The sequence below is a fragment of the Macaca fascicularis genome, chromosome X (genome assembly GCF_037993035.2).
Source record: "Macaca fascicularis isolate 582-1 chromosome X, T2T-MFA8v1.1".
In the NCBI taxonomy this organism is placed as follows: Eukaryota; Metazoa; Chordata; class Mammalia; order Primates; family Cercopithecidae; genus Macaca; species Macaca fascicularis.
In genome coordinates, this window is record NC_088395.1 from 101,404,951 (window position 1) to 101,428,924 (window position 23,974).

The following is a 23,974-nucleotide window of genomic DNA, read 5'->3' on the forward strand; positions in this document are numbered from 1 at the left end:
CAGTGGCTTACAACATCAAGGAATGACCTCGAGTCCTCCTTAAAGACATCTTACCCTACCCTAGTTTCTCAGCTTTATGCTGCCACTAAGCAGAGTGCCGCTGCTGACCTAGCTATTGTCCAACCTTATACTTTATCTCCTAATAGAGGAATATATAAGCTGGCTACCGGAGTGTGTGGTCCTTTGCCAAAGGGACATGTAGGACTTTTACTAGGTTAAAGCAGCAACGCTATGCGGGGGTTAATGGTGGTCCCAGGAATTATTGATCCTGATTTTACTGATAAAATCCTTATTATGGTACAAGTCTCACAACTTATGCACCTAGAGGCAGGGAAATGTATTGCATAATTGCTTTTATTGCCTTTTTTTCCTTTCTTATCTAGAGATGTGTCTCGTCAAGGAGGTTTCGGTAGTACTGGGAAAACTGTTTTCTGAGAAACTTTAGTTTCTGATCAAAAATCTTTATGTTCATTGCAAATTAATTGAATACTTTTTGAGGGGTTAGTCGACACAGGAGCGGATGTATATAATAATGTTTGGCTCAATGGCCTGATCATTGGAAAAAGAAACAAGTATCGGTTACTCTATCCAGCCTAGGTACTGCTTCTATAGTCTACCAAAATGTCGAGCCCCTGAGCTGTGTAGGACCTGAAGGACAACAAGGAAAAGTGTTCTTTTATATTGTTCCCATTAATATTAACCTTTAGGGCCGTGATCTTTTACAACAATTTGGTGCCTTTTTAAGCATTCCTCATATTTCTTCAGCTGCCAAAAATATGATGTTCAAAATGGGCTACAATCCTTTAAACTCTTAGCCACTGTCCACAAGCCTCAAACTTTACAATTGAAGTGGAAAACTACAACTCCTGTTCGGGTGGAACAGTGGCCATTATCTAAAGAAAGACTTAAGGCTTTAAAGAATTTAGTTAAGGAACAATTGGCCGAGGGGCATATTGAACCAAGTACTTCTGCATGAAATTCCCCTGTGTTTGTCTTGTCAAAAAAAAAAAAAGGAAAATGGCACTTATTAACTGATCTTAAAGCTGTAAATACTTGTATTCAACCTATGGGGACTTTATCCCCTGTAGCAGAAGAAGAATTGTCATTTGTAGAAAATAGAATTAGTGAAGCTCACCTTGATTATATTGCACCCAATCTTCCACTTTCGTTGTGTCTTTTTCATACTCCCCATTCGCCAAGGGCCGTTTTACACCAAGATAATAATATTCTGGAGTGGCTGTTTTTGGCTAATAAAGCCATTAAGAAAATTCACCCATATATTGATAAATTGGCTGAATTAATTATTAAAGGACGACATCGAGCTCGTCAGTTGCTTGGTGCTGACCCTGTAAAAATTATTACCCGATTATCTAATCAATACATTGAATCTCTGCTGGAAACTCATGAGGGTTGGCAAGTGGCTTGCACTGAGTATACTGGTTCTTTTTCTCAGCATTATCCTAGTAATAAATTGTTTGCTTTTCTGCAACAATATTCTTTACTGCCATATAATCCTATCTCTTACACTCCAGCTAAAGGTCCCACCTTTTTTACTGATGCTTCAAGCAATGGAAAGGCTGGATACTGGACTTCAGACAATTCAAAAATTTCTCACTATCCATTTAAATCAGTACAACAAGGAGAACTTTTTGCCATTCTTATAGTTCTACAAGACTGGCCTCAAACCCCTTGTAATCCAATATGCTGTATATGTAACTAAATATATTTCTCAGACTTCTTTACCATTATTTCCTCAAACTCCTTTACAAAAATTATTTTCTTTATTATTTGTAACTCTTACTTCCCACACTGCCCCCCTTTTTATCACTCATATTCGTTCTCATTCAGCTTTGCCAGGACCTTTATCTTTTGGCAATAGTCAGATTGATTCTTTACTTATTGGCAGTGTCCAACGGGCTCAGGATGAGCACCAACTACATCATACTAATAGTTTTCTATAACACGCCGTCAAGCCCAAGCTATTGTCAGAGCCTGCCCATCTTGTGCTCCTATTATTGCACCTTTTTTAAGTCCAGGTATTAATCCTCGAGGCATTCAACGAAATCACATTTGGCAAATGGATGTAACTTATGTTCCTTCCTTTGGTCGTTTAAAATATGTTCATCATACTATTGATACGTGGTCACATTTCCAGTGGGCTACGCCATACCCTCTAAAAAGGCTGACTCTGTTATTACTCATTTACTTACTTGCTTTGCAGTTATGGGAGTCCCTACTGAATTAAAAACTGATAATGCCCCTGCTTATTGCTCTCGAAAATTGGCTGCCTTCCTCTCTTTATACCATACTCATCATTCCACTGGTATTCCATTTAACAGTCAAGGTCAAGCAATTATTGAAAGAGCCAATGCTACCTTAAAATTACAACTTTTAAAGCAAAAAGGGGGAAATGGGCGAGATTCCCCAAAACATCAAATTCTGAAAGCCCTTTTTACTTTAAATTTTCTCAACCATTGGCGCCAATTACAGCAGTCTGCAGAGGTAAAACATTTTCAACAGCCTTTAGAAAAGCCACAAAACAGAAATCTGTGGGTGTATTATCCTTCTTTACAAGGGAAATATTTAAAAGGAAACGTTTTACAATGGGGCCGAGGCTATGCTCTTGTCCGTACAGGTGCCGGAGACGATTGGTTTCCATCTCGACGGTTGAAACAGTGCCATGGCGAAGAGAAGCTGATCCAAAGAGTTCCTGAAGGAATTCCAGGAGCCAAATCTGAGCGCTCAGAGAACATTCACCTTCGGAACTCGACGTGCGGAGCCCCCAACAGGGGGACAACTGAAACAGTGAAGAAGCTGAAGGGGTTGTTCAACAAGCTGGGCAACCCAAAACCCCACTGACTTTATTCCTGGCTATGCTGGCCGTAGTAAATTGTCAGGTAACAGCTGGAAAATTTACATACTGGGCTTATATTCCTTTTCCAACCTTATATCAAGGTGTGGCCTGGGGAGACAGAGAAGTCCCAGTATTTACTAATGATACTGCTTGGATGCCATCGCCTTTTTTAAACCAAGATCCTGAATTAGACACTGGCACAGTAAATAGTTCATATCAATTTGGGGTTGAAGGGTTACCTATATGTCTTGGGGGTAGTCCGCATTGTCTGCATCTTTCTCATGAGGCTTGGGCTGTTCGCTAAAACCATAGTCATATCTCTGCCTTTACTATGATTGTTGTGGCTCAAAGTTTCAAGTATAATCATACTGCAGTACTTGATGAAACTCTGCCAAGTACATTATCTTTATGCCCTATCCCTGATGTGTCCGGAGGTGTTTCCCAACTAGAGTGGACTAGATGTAGAAGTAGTGGGCCACGATTGTTGTTAAAAGTAAAAGGGAAGAGTCGTAAATACCTTGTTACAGATTGGAGTGTACATGATTTTCAGACTAAATTCAACCATGTCAACCTGCGTTGGCATATAGGTAATCACAACATCGCTGCAGATGGCAATGAAACTATTATTTGGCATGATGGTGGTCTATCACCCCCTATGCCACATTTGGCTAATACCTCACAAATACAAGGTCATATTTGGAAGTTGCTAGCTGCTGGTAAACCAATGTTCACTTTTGTGGGAAACATGTCCTTAAATCTTACTAATATTGCTAACCCTTTCCATATATCTTTGCATCGAAATAGTTCTAGATATGTTATTGCATGTGTAAGAAAGCCTTACTTGTTGTTGACAGGAATTTTTAAATGGGATAATAATACAGGGGTGGTTAACTGTACAAACAATTGTACATTCTTAAGTTGTATAAATACTACTTGGTGGAATAATAATTGGAATGAGTCTCATTCCGATTTATATATACTAAGAGCCAGAAAAGAAACCTGGCTACCTGTAAACTTAACACGTACTTGGAGTGAATCTGCTGGGGTTACTCAAATTTACAAGGTTATGCAAGATCTTGTCCACCGCAGTCGGAGGATGGTTGGAATCGTCATGACCGCGGTGATAGGCCTTGTAGCAATTGCTTCCACCGCCGCTGTTGCTGGATTAGCTCTACACCAAAGTATACAAAATGCAGAATTTGTGCAACAATGGCATGAACAATCACATTTGTTGCGGCAGCAGCAACGAGACATAGATGCTCATTTGACTGAACGAGTAGATAATCTGGAACAAGTGGTTTCTTGGTTGGGATATCAGCTAACAGTGTTGAATACCCGAGTTTTGTTGAAATGTGATTGGAACACTACCCAATTTTGTATTACTCCTGTTCCTTTTAACAGCACTGTACATAATTAGACTGAGATAAAGAGACTTTTAATTGGTCACAATAATCTTTCCCTAGAAATACAAGAATTAACACAGAACATTTCTGAAACATTTTGTAATCAGTTACCGTTGCTGACTTGTGCAGATTTGATGACTGGTATTGCACACAGTTTGACGTCTTTGAACCCTATGAGTCCTGTAAAAACTTTGCTGACCTCTGTTTCTAATAATGTATTCATTGTTGTTCTTGCCTTTGTCATTTTCACAGTCTGCTGGAGACGGTGCCAAAGGGCAAACACCGAATCCCAGCGAGCCCAACATGTAATGATGGTTTTAAAAGAAATTCAAACTTGTAAATAAGGAAAGGGGAAATGTAGAGGACTACGTGCTTGCAAACAGGGTGTTCCCGATAAGTCCTGCTCTTGCAAACGAAGCAGGGCGTTCCCAATAAGTCCTGCTCTTGCAAACGAAGCAGGGCGTTCCCCATAAGTCCTGCTCTTGCAAACGAAGTCAGGGAAAGGTCAGAAAAACAACAATGTGTCTTGTGACTTGGTAACATTCCACAAACGACTGTATAAAATAAAGCAGAGCCCGCGATTCGAGGCGGCCGCCATGTTTGTCTTGTCTTGTGTTGTCTTGTGTGTTCATTCCTTTGTTTAGGAAACACGCGGACCCCAACAGTTCCTCTTTTTTAATGTTCTTATTTTGGATTAAGTTTACAGCTATAAACATCCTCCTTTGAACTGTTTTTGCTGTATCCCATAGATTTTGGTATGTTGTGCTTCCGTTATGATTTGTTTCCAAAAATTTTAAATTTCAATCTTAATTTCTTCATTAATATACTGGTCAATTGGGAGCATAGGGTTTATTTTCCATGTGTTTGCAGAGTTTTAAAAGTTCCTCTTGTTATTAATTTCTAGTTTTATTTCATTGTGTTCCAAGAAGTTGCTTCATATTATTTTACCTTTTTTGCATGTTTTTTTATATATACTTTAAGTTCTGGGATATATGTGCAGAACGTCCAGGTTTGTTACATAGGTATACATGTGCCATGGTGGTTGGCTGCACCCATCAACCCGTCATCTATATTAGGTATTTCTCTTAATGCTATCCCTTCCCTAGCTCCCCACGCCCTGACAGGCCCCAGTGTGTGATATTTCCCTCCCTGTGTCCATGTGTTCTTGTTGTTCAACTCCCACTTATGAGTGAGAACATGCAGTGTTTGGTTTTCTGTTCCTGTGTTACTTTGCTGAGAATGATGGTTTCCAGCTTCATCCATCTCCTTGCAAAGGACATAAACTCATCTTTTATTTTTATGACTGCATAGTATTCCATGGTGTATATGTGCCACATTTTCTTTACCGAGTGTATCATTGATGGGCACTTGGGTTGGTTCCAAGTCGTTGCTATTGTGAATAGTGCTACAGTAAACATGCATGTGCATTTGTCTTAAGAGTAGAATGATTTATCATCTTTGGGGTATACACCCAGTAATGGGATTATTGGGCCAAATGGTATTTCTGTTTCCAGATCCTTGAGGAATCGCCTTACTGTCTTCCCAATGCTTAAACTAAATTATACTCCTACCAACAGTGTAAAAGTGTTCCTATTACTCCACCCTCTCCATCATCTGTTGTTTCCTGACTTTTTAAGGATCACCATTCTAACTGGTGTGAGATGGTATCTCATTGTGGTTTTGATTTGCATTTCTCGAATGACCAGTGATGATGAGCTTTTTTTTCATATGTTTGTTGGCCGCATAAATGTCTTCCTTTGAGAAGTGTCTGTTCATATCCTTTGTCCACTTTTTGATGGGGTTGTTTTTTTCTTGTAAATTTGTTTAAGTTCCTTGTAGATTCTGGATATTAGCCCTTTGTCAGATGGATAGATTGCAAAAATTTGCTCCCATTCTGTAGGTGGCCTGCTCACTCTGATAGTAGTTTCTTTTGCTTTGCAGAAGCTCTTTAGTGTAATTAGACCCAATTTGTCAATTTTGGCTTTTGTTGCCATTGCTTTTGGTGTTTTAATCATAAAGTCTTTGCCCATGCCTATGTCCTGAATGATATTGCTTCGGTTTTCTTTTAGGGTTTTTATGGTTTTAGGTCTTACATTTAAATCTTTAATCCATCTTGAGTTGATTTTTATATAAGGTGAAAGGAAGGGGTCTAGTTTCAGTCTTCTGCATATGGCTAGCCGGTTTTCCCAACACCATTTATTAAATAGGGAATCCTATCCCCATTGCTTGTTTTTGTCAGGTTTGCCAAAGAGCAGATGGTTGTAGAAGTGTGGCATTATTTCTGAGGTCTCTGTTCTGTTCCATTGGTCTATATATTTGTTTTGGTACCAGTACCATGCTGCTTTGGTTATTGTAGCCTTGTAGTATAGTTTGAAGTCAGATAGTGTGATGTTTCCAGTTTTGTTCCTTTGTTCTTTTTACTTAGGATTGTCTTGGTTATACAGGCTATTTTTTGGTTCAGTATGAAATTTAAAGTAGGTTTTCCTAATTCTATGGGGAAAGTCAATGGTAGCTTGATGGGAATAGCATTGAATCTATGAATTACTTTGGGCAGTATTTTCATGATACTGATTCTTCCTATCCATGAGCATGGAAGGTTTTTCCATTTGTTTGTGTCCTGTCTTATTTCCTTGAGCATTGGTATATAGTTCTCATTGAAGAGGTCCTTCACATCCCTTATAAGTTAGATTCCTAGGTATTTTATTCTTTTTGTAGCAATCGTGAATGGGAGTTCACTCATGATTTGGCTTTCTGTTTGTCTATTATTGTTGTATAGGAATGCTTATGATTTTTGCACATTGATTTTGTATCCTGAGACTTTGCTGAAGTTGTTTATCAGTTTAAGGGGATTTGGGGCTGAGAAAATAGGTTTTCTAAATATACAATCATGGCATCTGCAAACAGAAACAATTTGACTTTCTCTCTTCCTATATGAATACCATTTATTTCTTTCTCTTACCTGATTGCCCTGGCCAGAACTTCCAATATTTATTGAATAAGAGTGGTGAGAGAGAGCATTCTTGTCCTGTGTTGGTTTTCAAAGGGAATGCTTCCAGCTTTTGCCCATTCAGTATGATGTTGGCTGTGGTTTTCTCATAAATAGCTCTTAGTATTTTGAGATATGTTTCATCAATACCACGTTTAATAAGTTTTTAGCATGAAGGGGTTGTGAATTTTATCGAAGGCCTTTTCTGCATCTATTGAATCATGTGTTTTTTTGTCAATAGTTTTGTTTATGTGATGAATTACGTTTATTGATTTCTGTATGTTGAATCAGCCTTGCATCCCAGGGATTAAGCTGACTTGATCATGGTGGATAAGCTTCTTGATGTGCTGCTGGATTCAGTTTTCCAGTATTCTATTGAAGATTTTTGCATCGATGTTCATCAGGGATATTGTCCTGAGATTTTCTTTTTTGTTGTTGATGTGTCTCTGCCAGGTTTTGGAATCAGGATGATGCTGGCCTCATAAAATGAGTTAAGGAGGAGTCCCTCTTTTTCTATTGTTTGGAATATTTTCATAAGGAATGGTACCAGCTCCTCTTTATACCTCTGGTAGAATTCAGCTGTGAATCTGTCTGTTCCTGGACCTTTATTGGTTGCTAGGCTATTAACTACTGCCTCATTTTCAGAGCTTGTCATTGGTCTATTCAGGGATTTGACTTCTTTCTGGTTTAGTTTTGGGTGGATGTATGTGTCCAGGAATTTATCAATTTCTTGTGGAGTTTCTAGTTTGTTTGTGTAGAGGTATTTATAGTATTCTCTGATGGTAGTTTGTATTTCTGTGAGATCAGTGGTGATATCTTCTTTATCATTTTTTATTGTGTCTATTTGATTCTTTTCAATGTTCTTTTTAATTACTCTGGCTAGCAGTCTATCCATTTGGTTAATCTTTTCACAAAACCAGCTCCTGGATTCATTGATTTTTTTGAAGGGCTTTTCATGTCTTGATCTCCTTCAGTCCTGCTCTGATCTTAGTTATTTCTTGTCTTCTACTAGCTTTTGAATTTGTTTGCTCTTGCTTCTCTAGTTCTATTAATTCTGATGTTAGGGTGTCAATTTTGGATCTGTCCTGCTTTCTCCTGTGGGCATTTAGTGCTATAAATTTCCCTATGAAAACTGCTTTAGCTGTGTTCCAGGGATACTGGTATGTTGTGTCTTTGTTCTAATAGGTTTCAAATAACTTATTTATTTCTGCCTTAATTTTATTATTTACCCAGTAGTCATTCAGGATCAGGTTGTTCAGTTTCCATGTAGTTGTGTGATTTTGAGTGAGTTTCTTAGTTCTGAGTTCTAATTTGTTTGAACTGTCATCTGATCTGAGAGGTAGTTTTTTTTTATGATTTCTGTTCTTTTGTATTTGCTGAGGAGTGTTTTACTTCCAATTATGTAGTCAATTTTAGAATAAGTGCAATGTGGTGCTGAGGAGAATGTATATTCTGTTGATTTGGGGTGGAGAGTTCTGTAGATGTCTATTAGGTCCGCTTGGTCCAGAGCTGAGTTCAAGTCCTGAATATCCTTGTTAATTTTCTGTCTCATTGATCTGTCCAATATTGACAGTGTGGTGTTAAAACCTACCACTATTATTGTGTGGAAATCTAAGTCTCTCTGTAGGTCTGTAAGAACTTGCTTTATGAATCTGAGTGCTCCTGTATTGGGTGCATAGATATTTGGGATAACTAACTCTTCCACTTGCATTCATCTCTTTACCATTGTGTAATGCTCTTCTTTGTCTTTTTTTAATCTTTGTTGGTTCAAAGTCTGTTTTACCAGAGTCTATATTGCAACTCCTGCATTTTTTATTTTTTCTTTCCATTTGCTTGGTAAATCTTTTTCCATCCCTTTATTTTGAGCTTATGTGTGTCTTTGCACATGAAATGGGTCTCCTGAATACAGCACACCAGTGGGTCTTGACTCTTAATCCAATTTGCCAGTCTGTATCTTTTAATTGGGGCACTTAGTCATTTACATTTAAGGTTAATATTCCTATGTGTCAATTTGATCCTGTCATTATGATGCTAGCTGGTTATTTTGCCCATTAGTTGATACAGTTTCTTCATAGTGTCAATGGTCTTTACAGTTTGGTATGTTTCTGCAGTGGCTGGTACTGGTTTTTTTCTTTCCAAATTTAGTGCTTACTTCAGGAGCTCTTGTAAGGCAGGCCTGGTCATGACAAAATCTCTCAGCATTTGCTTGTCTGCAAAATATATTATTTCTCCTTCACTTATGAAGCTTAGTTTGGCTGGATATTAAATTCTACGTTGAAAAATCTTTTCTTTAAGAATGTTGATTCTTGTCCCCTCTCTCTTCTGTCTTGTAGGGTTTCTGCAGAGAGCTCTGCTGCTAGTCTAATGGGCTTGCCTTTGTGGGTAACCTGATGTTTGTCTTCAGCTGTCCTTAACATTTTTTCTTTCATTTCAACCTTGAAGAATCTGATGATTATGTGTCTTGGGGTTGCTCTTCTGTGTTCTCTGCATTTCCTGAATTTGAATGTTGGCCTGTCTTTCTAGGTTGGGGAAGTTCTCCTGGATAATATCTTGAAGAGTGTTTTCCAAATAGGTTCCATTCTCCCTGTCACTTTCAGGTACACCAATCAAATGTAAGTGTGTTGTTTTCACATAGTCCTGTATTTCTTGAAGACTTTGTTCATTGCTTTTCATTCTTTTTTCTAATCTTGTCTTCATGCTTTATTTCACGAAGTTGGTCTTCAATCTCTGTTATCCTCTCTTCTGCTTGATCAATTTGGCTATTGATACTTGTGTATGCTTCATGAAGTTCTCGTGCTGTGTTTTTCAGCTCCATTAGGTCATTTGTGTTCTTCTCTAAACTGGTTATTCTAGTTAGCAATTCCTCTAACCTTTCATCAAGGTCCTTAACTTCCTTGCATTGGGTTAGAATATGCTCTGTTCACTCAGAAGAGTTTGTTGTATTACCCATCTTCTGAAGCCTACTTCTGTCAATTTGTCAAACTCATTCTCTGTCCAGTTTTGTTTCCTTGCTGACGAAGAGTTGTGATCCTTTGGAGGAGAAGAGGCATCCTTGTTTTTGGAATTTTCAGCCTTTTTATGCTGGTTTTTCCTCATCTTCATGGATTTATCTACCTTTGATCTTTGATGTTGGTGACCTTCAAATGGGGTTTCTGTGTGGACGTCCTTTGTGCTGATGTTGATGCTATTCCTTTCTGTTTGTTAGTTTTCCTTCTAACAGTCAGGCCCCTCTGCTGCAGGTCTGCTGGAGTTTGCTGGAGGTCCACTTCAGACTCTGTTTGCCTGGGTATCACCAGTGGAGGCTACAGAATAGTAAAGATTTCTGCCTGTTTCTTCCTCTGGAAACTTCATCCCAGAGGGGCACCTGCCAGATGCCAGCTAGCGTTTTCATATATGAGGTGTCTGTCGAACCCTGCTGGGAGGTGTCTCCCAGTCAGGAGGCATGGGGGTCAGGGAATCACTTGAGGAGGCAGTCTGTCCCTTGGCAGAGAATGAGCACTGTGCTGGGAGATACACTGCTCTCTTCAGAGCCAACAGGCAGAGAAGTTTAAGTCTGCTGAAGCTGCGCCCACAGTTGCTCATTCCCCCAGATGCTCTGTCCCAGGGAGATGGGGGTTTTATCTATAAGCCCCTGATTGGGGCTGCTGCCCTTCTTTCGGAGATGCCCTGCCCAGAGAGGAGGAATCTAGAGTGGCAGTCTGGCTACAGTGGCTTTGCAGAGCTCTGGTGGGCTCTGCCTAGTTCAAACTTCCCTGCAGCTCTGTTAAACTGTGAGGGGAAAATTGCCTACTCAAGCCTCAGTAATAGTGGATGCCTCTCCCCTCACCAGCTCAAGCATCCCAGGTCAACTTCAGACTGCTGTGGTGGCAGCGAGAATTTCAAGCCAGTGGATCTTAGCTTGCTGAGCTTTGTAGGGATGGAAACCACTGAACTAGACCACTTGGCTACCTGGCTTCAGCCCCCTTTGCAGGGGAGTGAATGACTCTGTCTCACTGGCATTCCGGGTGCCACTGGGGTATGGAAAAAACTCCTGCAGTTAGTCCAGTGTCTGCCCAAATGGCTGCCAGGTTTGTGCTTGAAACCCAGGACCCTGGTGGCATAGGCACCCAAGGGAATCTGCTGGTCTGCAGGTTGCGAAGACTGTGGGAAAAGCATAGTATCTGGGCCGAAGTGCACCATTTCTCAGGGCACTGTCCCTCGTGGCTTCCCTTGGCTAGAGGAGGGAGTTCCCTGACCCCTTGTTCTTCCCAGGTGAGGTGATGCCCCACCCTGCTTTGGGTCAACCTCCATGGGCTGCACCCACTGTCTAACCAGTCCCAATGAGATAAGCCAGGTGCCTTAGTTGGAAATGCAGAAATCACCCGCCTTCTGCACTGATCTTGCTGGGAGCTGCAGACCGGAGCTGTTCCTATTTGGCCATCTTGCCAGCCACTGCCTTTATTTGAATGTTTTAAGATTTGTTATCTGACCTAATATGTGGTCTATCCTTGAGAGTGATCCATGTGCTGAGAAAAAGAATATGTATTTTGCAGCTATTTGATAAAATGTTCTGTAAATATGTATTAAATCTATTTGGTCTGTAGTGAAGATTAAATCTGATGTTTCTCTGTTGATTTTTTGTCTGGAATATCTGCCCAATGTTGAAAGTGGGGTTACTGAAGTCTCCAGCTATTATTGTATTGGGTCTTACATTTCTATTTCTACTATTCCTATTAACATTTTAACATTTGCTTTATATATCTGGGTGCTGTAGTGTTGGGTGCATACATGTATATATGTTTTTAAAATTATTTTTTACTCTTGCTGAGTTAACCCCTTTATTATTATATAGTGACCTTCTTTATCTTTTCTTATAGGTTTTGTCTTGAATTTTGTTTTGTCTAAATATAGCAGCTCCTGTTTTGTTGTTGTTGTTTTCATTGTCATAAAATATCTTTTTCAGCCCTTTATTTTATTTATATTTGTATCTTTATGGGAGAAATGTGTTTCTTATAAAAAACAAATCAGTGGGTCTTGTTTTATTAACCACTCAGCTAGTCTTTTGTTTGAAGAGTTTAGTCCATTTACATTCAATGTTATTGGTAAGTAAGGACTTACTCCTGTCAGGTTATTATTTGTTTTCTGGTTGTTTTGTGTTCTTCACTTTCTTATTTCATTTCATCTTGTCTTTCTTTAGTAAATGTGATTTTTTTATTGGGATATGTTTTTGTTTCTGGCTTTTGACTTTTTGTGTATCCATGGTATGTTCATTTTTTTTAGTGGTTACCATGAGACTTGCAAATACTATCTTGTAACTCATTATTTTAACCTGAAAACAATTTAACATTGTTTTCTTAAACAAATAAACAAGCAAAAAGAAAACTAATAAAAGCTACCTTAACTTTGTTGATGTATTTTTTAATTTTTTTTTCTATTTATACTTTATTTTGCTATGTCTTGAAAAGTTGTAGCTATTATTTTTGCTCGCTTCTTTATTTAGTCTTTCATTTAGGATAAGAGTAGTTTACACACTACAGTTACAGTGTTATAATGTTCTGGGGTTTTTTTCTGTGTACTTAGTATTACTAGTGCATTTTGTACCTTCAGATGATTATTGCTCACTGTGTTGGAACCGAACTGTCGATTCCTTCCTGGGCAGGGGTTGCCACGAAGGATCACCGACACGAGATTCACAGCAGAGAGTTATTTATTACTAGCGCGCTAGGGTCCTAAGCTCTAAGTTGGCCCTGGGACCCCGAGTGCTTGTTACAGGTTGTTTATATAGGCAAACACAAGTTCAAACACAGCTTAGGGCGCGAAATTCAAACAAAGCTTTAGGCGCGTGGTAATTGGGTCTGTCTATGGCCTGAGCAAGGTATCTTGTTCTGATTGGTTGGGGCGGGACCTTAGGAGGTTCTTTCCTGGAATTGCTGATTCCGGGAACATCGGGGACATTGAGTCAGGGTGGGACCCCATGAGGTTATCAGGGTGGGACCTCATGAGGCTATCAGGATGGGACCTCATGAGGCTATTTCCCGGAATTGTCTTTCTGTTTGGGTTCTGGGAACATCGGGGGGCTATCCGTGGCCATCTGGGGTTTAAGTTTCATGATGGCCAAGCTTTCTAAATTTTATGAGGCTTAGGAATTATGAGGCCTAGTTTCATTCCCTCCTCTTTTTGTGTTAGAGGCTCAATCTTGAGCCTCTTCTTCAGTCCTGAGGGTCTGGTATTGTTGGGTCAGAACCATAGCATGTACTATGTTTAATTTATTTTTAATAAGGGCGAGTAAACGGTTAAGTATGCACGGCCCGAAAGTCAAGATGAGTGTGAGCAGGATGAGGGGTCCTAAGATGGTGGAGAATAGGGTGCTAAACCAAGGGGATCGGTTGTACTAATTTTCAAACCAACTTTGCTGAGATTCTCTCTCTTTTTTTTTCTTGTCTAATCTTTCTCTTAGTTTTGCCATAGAATCTTTAACTACTCCTGAATGATCTGCATAAAAACAACATTGCTCTTTCAGGGCTGCACAGAGCCCACCCTTTTTCAGAAAGACAATTTCTAGTCCTCGTCGGTTTTGTAATACAACTTCAGACAGAGAAGTCAAGGACTCTTCAAGTTTTGTGATAGATTGTTCTATGGCTCTAAGGTCTTCATCTATGGCTACTCTAAGTTGTTGCAGATGATGGTTACTATGCACTAGGGCTGCTGTCCCGGTCCTAACTCCAGCCGCTACCTTAATTTCTAACATGACGGCGAGGGTGAGGGAGATAGGTTCTCTCTTTGGTCTAGTATGAGTTTTTTGCTCATACCGGAGATCAAAGGAGTCTCCAGAGTGATAGTATACTCGGGGAACAACTTGTACTAATACGCAAATAGTGGGTGCCGCTGCTAAAAACGGCTGTGGATACACAGGGGGTGAGCCCAGTGTTGCAAGCCCACCAGTCCGTCTCGGAGGGGACCAAATAGTGATTGGAGCTGGGTACTGTCAAGGTTACATTACAAAGATGCTGATGACTAGGGGGCACTTGACCTATGCAGGTTCCTGACCTAGAAACCTCAGCCAGGGTTAGTTTTCTTTGTTGTTCCTACGCGCATCCAGTAGGATTGGCGGAGTTAGTGAAATTATTAGTGGAGGCGATGCCTTCATAGTAAGGGGGGCCTGTTGCCAGACATAGCCAGTAAGAGGAGGTAAATTCTGGCTTTGTCTGGTTTAAAGCGAAATAGGAGCCCTTTATGAGATTTAGGAGCCTGTCACCTATTTCTAGGTCAAGGGGCCTGCGGGTGACGTTTTGGGCTGAGGGTGTGTATTTAGAGGAGGTGGAGATTAAGGGCGGGGAAGTGCTTTTAGGAGCTCTTGGTTGGGGCTCTCTCGGTGCAGGAACCAGGGGCTTCCTTGTTTCTGATAAAACTTGGTTTGGTCCTACTGTGACAGGGGCTGTGATAGGGTTGACTATTAATTTGATTTGGATAGGGATTCCATACAGTGGCTTTTGGTATAAATATAGGCCTTATGTTAACCTGGATATCTAACGGTTATCAGATTTTGCTGTATCTTCAAACTTGATGCGGACCAGATTGCAAGTTTTTGAATATCGGGTTCTGGTGCAGCGCTGGACAAAGGACATGGTTATGTACCAGGGTTTCGTGGCCTATTTTTATTTTTCATCATTAGTAGTTATACAGGACCAACTAGAGCAAAACAGGGCATTTATTTTTCTACAAGTTTTTCTCATTTCTCCTGTCCTGAATCCAGGACAGGCATAGAACCCGTTCCGGCTTACGGACACCTTTCTAGCCTGTTTTTTCCATTCTCCCCTTTCCATGTCATCTATTCTTGCTATTTTGTCTAGATTGAAATAGAGGTCAGGGAACTAAGTCCTCATAGGAGCAATTTTTGAGGTTTTACCTAAGACCTCATGAGTACTAAAATCAGTTACCTGCCAGGTCAGGTTATATGGCCGGTGGGGGTTATTACTGCCAGCGACGCAGGGAAGGAGGGCTAGTAATAAGCAAGGGGCTAGATACGAGAGAGTCTTATCTTGAGCGGGTCCTCGGAGCGTCGGAGTCTCCATGTCTCAGGTGGTGTTGCTCCAGGCGTCCCTGGAGCGACCTTGGCGTGGGATGCGTGGATCTAAGTGGAGATTCCGTCAACCTTTATGGCTGTGGGCGTGGTCAGGAGAACAATGTAAGGGTCCTTTCCATCGAGGCTCTAGTCCTTGAGTGCAGTGCCATCTAACGTAGACAGAGTCTCCTACCTGGAAGGGGTGACTGGTCTGTGGATGTCCTGGTTGGTACAGTTCTGCCAAGGGGGCCCAGATTTGGGCCTGTACTGCTTGGAGTCTTTTTAGCCGGGCCTGTAGGTCAGTCTTAGGATCGGAGGGGGAGAAGGAGTTAAGTAAGGTTGACAAAGGGGGAGGTCCTCCGTAGAGGATTTCATATTGAGTGAGCCTAAAACGGTTAGGCGTATTTCGGGCCTTTAACAGAGCTAAGGATAGGAGGCGTCTCCAATCTTTTAAACCAGTCTCTAAGGTCAATTTAGTAAGGGTCTCTTTTATTGTTCTATTTATTCTTTTTACCTGTCCTGAGCTCTGGGGTCTATAGGCACAATGTAATTTCCAATTAATCCTTAATATCCTGGCGAGCCCTTGACTTACCTGAGAAACGAAGGCCAGCCCGTTATGTGACCTAATTACCTTGGGATGTCCGAATCTAGGAAAGATTTTTTCCAGAATTTTCTTGGCTACTATGTGTGCCATTTCTTGCCGGGTGGGGTAGGCTTCTACCTATCCTGAAAAGGTATCTACAAACACCAGTAAGTACTTATATCCAGCATAGTGAGGTTTTACTTCAGTGAAGTCTATTTCCTAATAGACTCCTGGGCGGTTACCACGAGTTCGTTTCCCTCCTGGCACTCGGGTAGCCCTAGGGTTTACCTGTTGACAGACCTTACAGGCAGATGTCACTTGTTCTACGAGGGTACTTGCCTTTGGGATTAGAAAGTCAGTTTTTTCAATCAGTAATTTTAGCTTTCAATTACTCAAGTGTGTCCAGGCATGCATCTGCTGGATCATTGCCAGGGCCTCCTTTTGGGGAAGGACTATTTTTCCTCCTTTTTCCCAGTTTTTAGTGTCTTTGTTTTCTATAGCCCTTATGGCTTTTGCTTCTTCCTGGTCTTCTGGGGTATAAGTATGTTTAATAGTTATGTGGCTGGTTTCGTCAGGTTCTGTGGCTAGGGTCAGTACTTCCGCTATGGCGGCTTGCCTGGCCACTTGGTCAGCCTGTCTGTTTCTTACTGCGACTGGATCCTGTCCTTTCTGATGCCCGGGGCAGTGAATTATAGCCACTTCTTGAGGAAGAAAAAGGGCTTTTAATAAGGCAATTATTTTAGTTTTGTTCTTGATTTCTTTTCCTTCTGAGGTTAGGAGACCTCTTTTTTTATAAATACTTCTATGAGTATGAGCCGTTGCAAAGGCATACTGGCTATCAGTATAAATGTTAGCTTTCTTATCCTTGGACAGCTCTAGGGCCTTGGTTAGTGCTATTAACTCAGCCGTCTGCGCAGACGTGCCAGGAGGTAGTGATTGTGCCTAAATGGTGTTGTGGCCATCTACTACCGCCGCTCCCGCCCTCCGGGTACCTGAGTCAAGGTAACTGCTGCCGTCTGTGTACCAAGTGTGATCCGCGTCTGGGAGTTCTTGGTCTTTAAGGTCTTCCCGCGTTCCATGGGTCTTAGCCAGTATTTGCCAACAATCGTGTGGGCTTAGTTGGTCTTCTGGTACCGGCAGCAGTGTGGCAGGGTTTAAGGTGACCGGAGGGCCAAACTGGACACGGTCCGCGTCCAGTAGGAGGGCCTGGTAGTGAGTTAGGCGTGCGTTGGTTATCTACCGGTCCGGGGGCTGCCGCACTGTGGCCTCTAGGGCATGTGGGGTAATAACAGTTAGTGGCTGCCCAAGGGTTAACTTAGCAGAGTCCTTGACCAGCATAGCGGTGGCTGCCATGATGCGAAGACACGGGGTCTAGCCGGCTGCCACAGGGTCTAGCTTTTTAGACAGGTACGCTACCGGTCTTTTCCAAGGCCTTAATTTTTGGATCAGGACTCTTTTGGCAATCCCTTGCCTCTCATCTAGGAAGAGGGTAAAGGGTTTTGAGGTGTCTGGTAACCTAAGGGCTGGAGCAGACAAGAGGGCCTTTTTTAGTGCCTCAAAAGCCAATTGATGCTCTGCCCGCCAGGTGAAAGGGGTGCTCTCCTTGGTGAGTGCATAAAGGGGGGCGGCCAGTTCAGCAAAACCGGGTATCTACAAGTGACAGAATTAGCAGTTCCTAAGAATTCACGTACCTCCCTGGGATTTCGTGGTGGTGGAAGGTGAGCCACTGTCTCTATGCGCCCAGGGGTGAGCCACCTTTTTCCTTTACTCAGGATATACCTCAGATATGTTACCTTGGTCTGACAGAGCTGTGCCTTCTTGGCGGATGCCCGGTATTCTTTTTCACCCAGTGCCTGGAGTAGATGCCTGGTACCTTGTATACAGGTTTCTTTTGTAGGAGCAGCCAAGAGGAGGTTATCTACATACTGGAGTAGGGTCACTTCTGGATTTTGGGTCCGGATGTCGGTCAGGTCTCGATGAAGAACCTCATCGAAGAGAGTGGGAGAGTTCTTGAATCCTTGGGGAAGCCGGGTCCAGGTCAATTGGCCTGAAATTCCTTTCTCAGGATTCTTCCACTTAAAGGCAGAGTTCTTGGCTTTGGGGGGCCAGAGGTAAACAGAAGAAAGTATCTTTTAAATCTAATACTGTATACCAGTTATAGCCTGGGTTTAAGGTGCTGAGTAAGTTGTAAGGATTGGGGACCGTGGGATGGATGTCCATGGTTCTTTTGTTAATTTCTCTCAAGTCTTGGACAGGCCTGTAATCCTGAGTACCAGGCTTTTTTACTGGCAGAAGAGGAGTGTTCCAGGGCGAGCGACAAGGTCGCAACACTCCGAGTTCTAGAAATTTGTTAATGTGCTGCCGAATTTCTATATGAGCCTCTCGGCTTATGGGATATTGCTTGATAGACACGGGCACCGCCGTGGGCTTTAAATCAATTATGATTGGGGCTTGATACTTGGCCTGCCTGAGTCCTCCCGTTTCCGCCTAAGCTTGGGGAAAATCTTGCAACCAAACATCGGGGAGGCTAGTGATGACCGGAGCGTCGAAAAGCCGATATTCATCTTGCAGAGACACAGTTAAGATTTGGATGGGCTGACCATCCCGATCTAATACTTGGGCCCCTGTCTCGGAGAAATGGATTTGGGCTCCGAGCTTGGTCAGAAGATCTCGCCCTAGGAGGGGGTACGGGCATTCAGGTACTACCAAGAAGGAATGTGTCACCATTCCTCGTCCAAGATTAACTGTCCGGTGGTTAGTCCACTTGTGCAATTTTCCCCCTGTTGCCCCCTGGACCTAGGATGTGCGGGAAGACAGGGGCCTGTCTGCCTTTGTCAAAACTGAATGTTGGGCCCCTGTGTCCACTAAGAAGGTGGTGGGGTGCCCCCCTACAGAGAGAGTTAGCCGGGGCTCGGGGGGGGCTCCAGAGGCTTGACACCTCTATTCGCTATCTTCACCTAGGGTGAGGACAGCGGCAGGTTTCTTTTGGTCTTTAGGACGCTTGGGGCAATCTTTGATCCAATGTCCCCGTTCTTTGCAGTAGGCACACTGGTCTTTTTCTGCTTTTGGCCGCCTCCGCTTCTCTCCTTCTCTCCTTGGTCCTTTTTTTTTCACAACTGCCGCCAGGATTTTTGTTAAATGCTTTTTCCTCACTCGGTCCTTACGATCCTCTCGCTCTATCTGTTCCTTCGCTAACCTGGCTTCCTTTTTCTCAGGGGTTTCTCTCTTATTATACACTTTTTCTGCCTCCTTAACCAATTCCTGTAATCTATAGCTTTGGATCCTATCTAGCCTTTGGAGTTTTCCTTTGATATCTAATGCAGCTTGGTCTATGAATGTCATAGCTATGGTAGCCTTATGTTCTAGGGCCTCTGGATTGAATGGGGTATACATTCGGAACCTTTCCAGAAGCCTTTCTATGAAGGCTGCCGGGCTTTCGTCCTTTTCCTGAGTTATGGTCCTTACCTTGGCCAAATTTGTGGGGCGTTTTCCTGCCCTCTTGAGACCCGCCAACAGAGCCTGGCGATAGATTCAGAGACTCTTCTTACCTGGTGCCATTTCATAGTCCCAGTCTGGGCGGGTGAGGGGAAATCCCTCGTCTATTTTATTGGGAAGTTGTGTTGGGAGGCCTCCTGGTCCTGGCACATTTTTCCGGGCCTCCAGGAGGACTCGCTGCCTTTCTTCAGTGGTTAGGAGGACCTGCAAAAGTTGCTGGCAATCATCCTAAGTGGGCTGGTGAGTGAGGAGAATGGATTCTATCAATGAGGTTAGGGCCTGGGGGTCTTGGGAAAAGGAAGGGTTATGGGTTTTCCAGTTGTAGAGGTCAGAGGCAGAGAAGGGCCAGTACTGGACCGTGCGATTGACGGTACGGAGGGGAAAAAGGGAGGATTGCCAAGTGGAAGGGCCATCTGGGTCCTCAGTCCGCCGCAAGCGGAGACGAGGAGGTGTCGGTGGCGGCGTCTGAGGGGTGAGTTTGGGCGGGGCTGGAGAAGGAGACGGGGTGGAGGGAGGGGCCGAGGGAGAAGTTGGAGAAAGGGTAGGGGCCGAGGCAGTAGAGGAAAGAGCTGGGGACAAGACAGGGGGCAAGGGTGAAGCGTAAGGTGGAGGTCCCAGAAGGGGATTTTGAGGTGGAGGAGGCAGGGGGTCAAGAAGGAGGAGATCCCTCTGGGGTTCATCTGGGAGGACTGGCTTACGCGGGTCTGGATTCCGATTTTTCAGGGCTTCTAAGGCAAGGAGGGTAGATTGGGATGGGGAAGGGGAATGGAGGAAGGGTTTCACCTAAGAGGGAGGACTTCGGACCAGATCCTCCCAAGTAATTATGTAGGCCACCTGGTCTGGGTATCCGAGTGGCCCAGGATCCATCACTTTTGCTTTAATCTGCAAGATAATTGAGAGGTTAAATGTTCCGTCCCGGGGCCACTCTCCGTGGAGGGTTGGCCATTCGGACGAGCAGAATGTTTTCCATTGTCCTTTACGGACTTCTACAGAGAGGTGGTGGGCTCGAGCCCGGACGTCAGGGAAGTGAGTCAGGGTTAGAGACAAAGGAGTCGTCAACGTTTGTCCTATTTCGTCCACGTATAACAAGGACAAAACGAAAGTAACAAAAACAAAGACCAGACAAGTAAGGAGAAGCCGCGCGGCCAGAGAGTGGCGCCACAAGATTACAAAATATTCAGACGGCAGGGGCGACCTGCCTACAGATTTAGGGAGGCTGACTGAGTCGTCAGCCTTCTCCTAGACTACCGCCAGGGCGTCCCCCAGGGCGTAAGTGGGAAGGTGCCGGACACGTCTGTCCCCCTTCCCCACTTAATTCAGAAGGAGTACTCCCTAGAGTTCAGAGTTAGCCGGCAAGACAGACAGAACAAAACGAAAGTACCTGGTGGGTCCGTTCAGTCAGCAGTCCGTGGCCCGGGCCAGATGGGTCTCCGCCGGATGGGTCGGGGGTCCTCGGACGACCCCACTTCCCGGCCAATGCACCAAATGTTGGAACCGAACTGTCGATTCCCTCCTGGGCAGGGGTCGCCACGAAGGATCACCGACACGAGATTCACAGCAGAGAGTTATTTATTACTAGCACGCTAGGGTCCTAAGCTCTAAGTTGGCCCTGGGACCCCGAGTGCTTGTTACAGGTTGTTTATATAGGCAAACACAAGTTCAAACACAGCTTAGGGCGCGAAATTCAAACAAAGCTTTAGGCGCGTGGTAATTGGGTCTGTCTATGGCCTGAGCAAGGTATCTTGTTCTGATTGGTTGGGGCGGGACCTTAGGAGGTTCTTTCCTGGAATTGCTGATTCCGGGAACATCGGGGACATTGAGTCAGGGTGGGACCCCCATGAGGTTATCAGGGTAGGACCTCATGAGGCTATCAAGGTAGGACCTCATGAGGCTATTTCCCGGAATTGTCTTTCTGTTTAGGTTCTGGGAACATCGGGGGGCTATCCGTGGCCATCTGGGGTTTAAGTTTCATGATGGCCAAGCTTTCTAAATTTTATAAGGCTTAGGAATTATGAGGCCTAGTTTCAACTCATGTCCTTATATTTCTGTTATTGTGGGAGAGAAATGTTCAGTGGAGCTTTCTATTCCACCATCTTGCTATGCCTCTCTTTTTTTCTGCTTTTAATTTTAGGTTTTCTCAGCAAAAATATCTATATATTCTGGATATTCAGTGAAGGAATGGAAAGTCTTTCCAAAATATTGTAATGAAATATATTACTAATCATTTGGGAAAAATGAACTTAATGCAGTTTTTTACTATATAAAAATAATTCAAAATTCAGGATGAATCCTATTCACCGTTAATCTTCTACAGGAACATATAAAAGCACATTTTTGATTCTACAAGTGGGTGAAAGTTCCATAGATGATGCAAAAACTAACAACTATACAGAAAAATGTATAAAGTATAATAATCAAAAGTTATTGGTAAAAAATAAAAGGCATGTCATAAATATTTGCTTAAATATTTTGTATTTGTGCATGAGAGAGATTCTTAACACTCAATAACAAAAGACAATTCAATAAAACTTGACAAAATAATTTAAAAGGCATGATTTATACATGAACCCTAGTAAGCATGGATAAAGTATTCAATATCTCTAGTTATCAGGGAAATGAAAATTAAATTCACAATAAAATTCTACTACTCACCTATCAGAATACCTAAAGAACAAAAACAAAACCAAAGCAGAATGACATACCAAATGCTTTTGGCAGAGAATCTGGACTCTCATATATCATTAGTCAGAATGTAAAATGGTTGAACCATTTCAAGGTAACATTTTGCAATTTCTCATAAAGTTACTATATACACCTACACAGCAATTCCACTTCTACGAATGTATCTAAGAGAAATAAGAATACATGATCACCCAAAGACTTGTAAAGCGTTTTTAAAAAGCTTCATTCACAACAGGGAAACATCTGAAATATCCCAAGTGCTCATCTGCGAGGGAATGGAGAGACAAATTGTGATATTTTCATATAAGGAAATACTACTCAAGAAAACAACACAATCTACTAAAAATGCAACAACATAAATGACTCTCACAGACATGTTGAATGAAAGAAAAAGCTAGACATAAACTAACCTACATTGTATGTGTCCATTTATATCAAATTCTAGAACAGGTAAACTAATTTAGAGTGATAGAAATCAGAAGAATGCTTTCCTATGGTTGAGGGGAAATTGACTAAAAAGGACAAGTAGAAACTCTGAGGTGATTGAAACGTCCTGTATTTTGAGGGGGTGTTGCTGGTTACATGAAAGTACACATTAGCAAAAGCTCATAAATGTATATGGTTTGAATCGGTTCATTTGACATTTATTGTAAATGAGCAATACTTGGTCGATAATTCAATCTGGAAAATTCTGTTCTTATTTTTTATCTTTCTCTCTCTTTATCATAAATACATTTATCTTATTTATGTTGAGTTAAAATAATCATTTAATAGTGAAGGTGAACTAAGTGCATTTTCACAGTTCAGTGAAAAATCATTAGATAATGGATTTTCATAAGAAGAAATATAAACATGAAGGAAAGGATGGCTTTAAAAGGCTATAGTAACCAAAGCAAATTCTAAAACAAGTTGGTAAACTTTAATAATAGTAATTACAAATATAGTTACAAATATACATACAAAAGCACACACACAGTCATGCATACATATGTGTGTGTATGTGTATATATATGTATACATTATTTTGTTAACAAAGTGGGGCTAAAAGAATATAAAAGAGTGTGAAAGACAAGAGTAATGGAAACTTAAAACTTTCCCAAATTTCTTATAAAGGTCTAGCAGATATTAAAATACTGATGTAATGGAGACTTTTTAAGAAAAAAAGCAAAAAGATTGTTATGTATACCTGCTGTATATTAAGAATTGCAAAATAATAGAATCATGATATCTGAATTAAAAAAATTGTAGGGAGAGAGTGGTAAGAAACAAGTTGAGAAACAAAGCAAAATCATTTAAGAAAAAGAGAAAACACTGTTATGTAAACATAATAGATATAAACACAGTAGACTCACATTAAAATACAGAGACTCAGATTAGATTTTAAAACTCAAATATAGGATATTTACAATAAACACACCTGAAATGCAATATATAGGAGAAAGGTAGAAAAAGGTATATAAATACAAACAAAGGAAAGTTGTTACAGCAGTATTAATATGAGACAAAATGTAAGGAAGATGAAAATCAATGGCAGAAAGAAAATTATAGGCATGGGCCATCGTGCTGTTATGCCCAGACCGTTTATTCCCCGAAGAAGACCACCAGAGTCCAGAGTCAAAGCTAAGCAGCAAGGATCTTTATTACAGGTTCGAACCTGGAGCTCTCACTTGCTCGTGAAACGAGACGGGCAGGAGAGCTCCCCTACTGAGCTCCGAACAATGTTATATAGTCTAAGGAAAGTAGGCATAGAGTCATTATACAAATTAGAGGTATGATTGGCTGGAGTTTGAACAAAGCGATTTGGCAAACTATGATTGGTTCCCGCCATTTCTGATATTTCAGTACAACCCTTGAGGCAGAAGAGCAGTTTTACACAAAGGCAGTTAATTATATTGCATCAGGTTGCACGACCAGTTTATGGCTATCTTGC

The 23,974-nt window shown here is 41.9% G+C and overlaps 1 pseudogene across 1 annotated transcript in view; it reads left to right on the top strand.

Annotated features, from left to right (window-relative positions):
• The window catches only part of LOC123571178 (homeobox protein NANOG-like), a 48,248-nt pseudogene that overhangs the window by 1,860 nt on the left and 22,414 nt on the right, over nt 1-23,974 (top strand). The window lies entirely within an intron of this gene.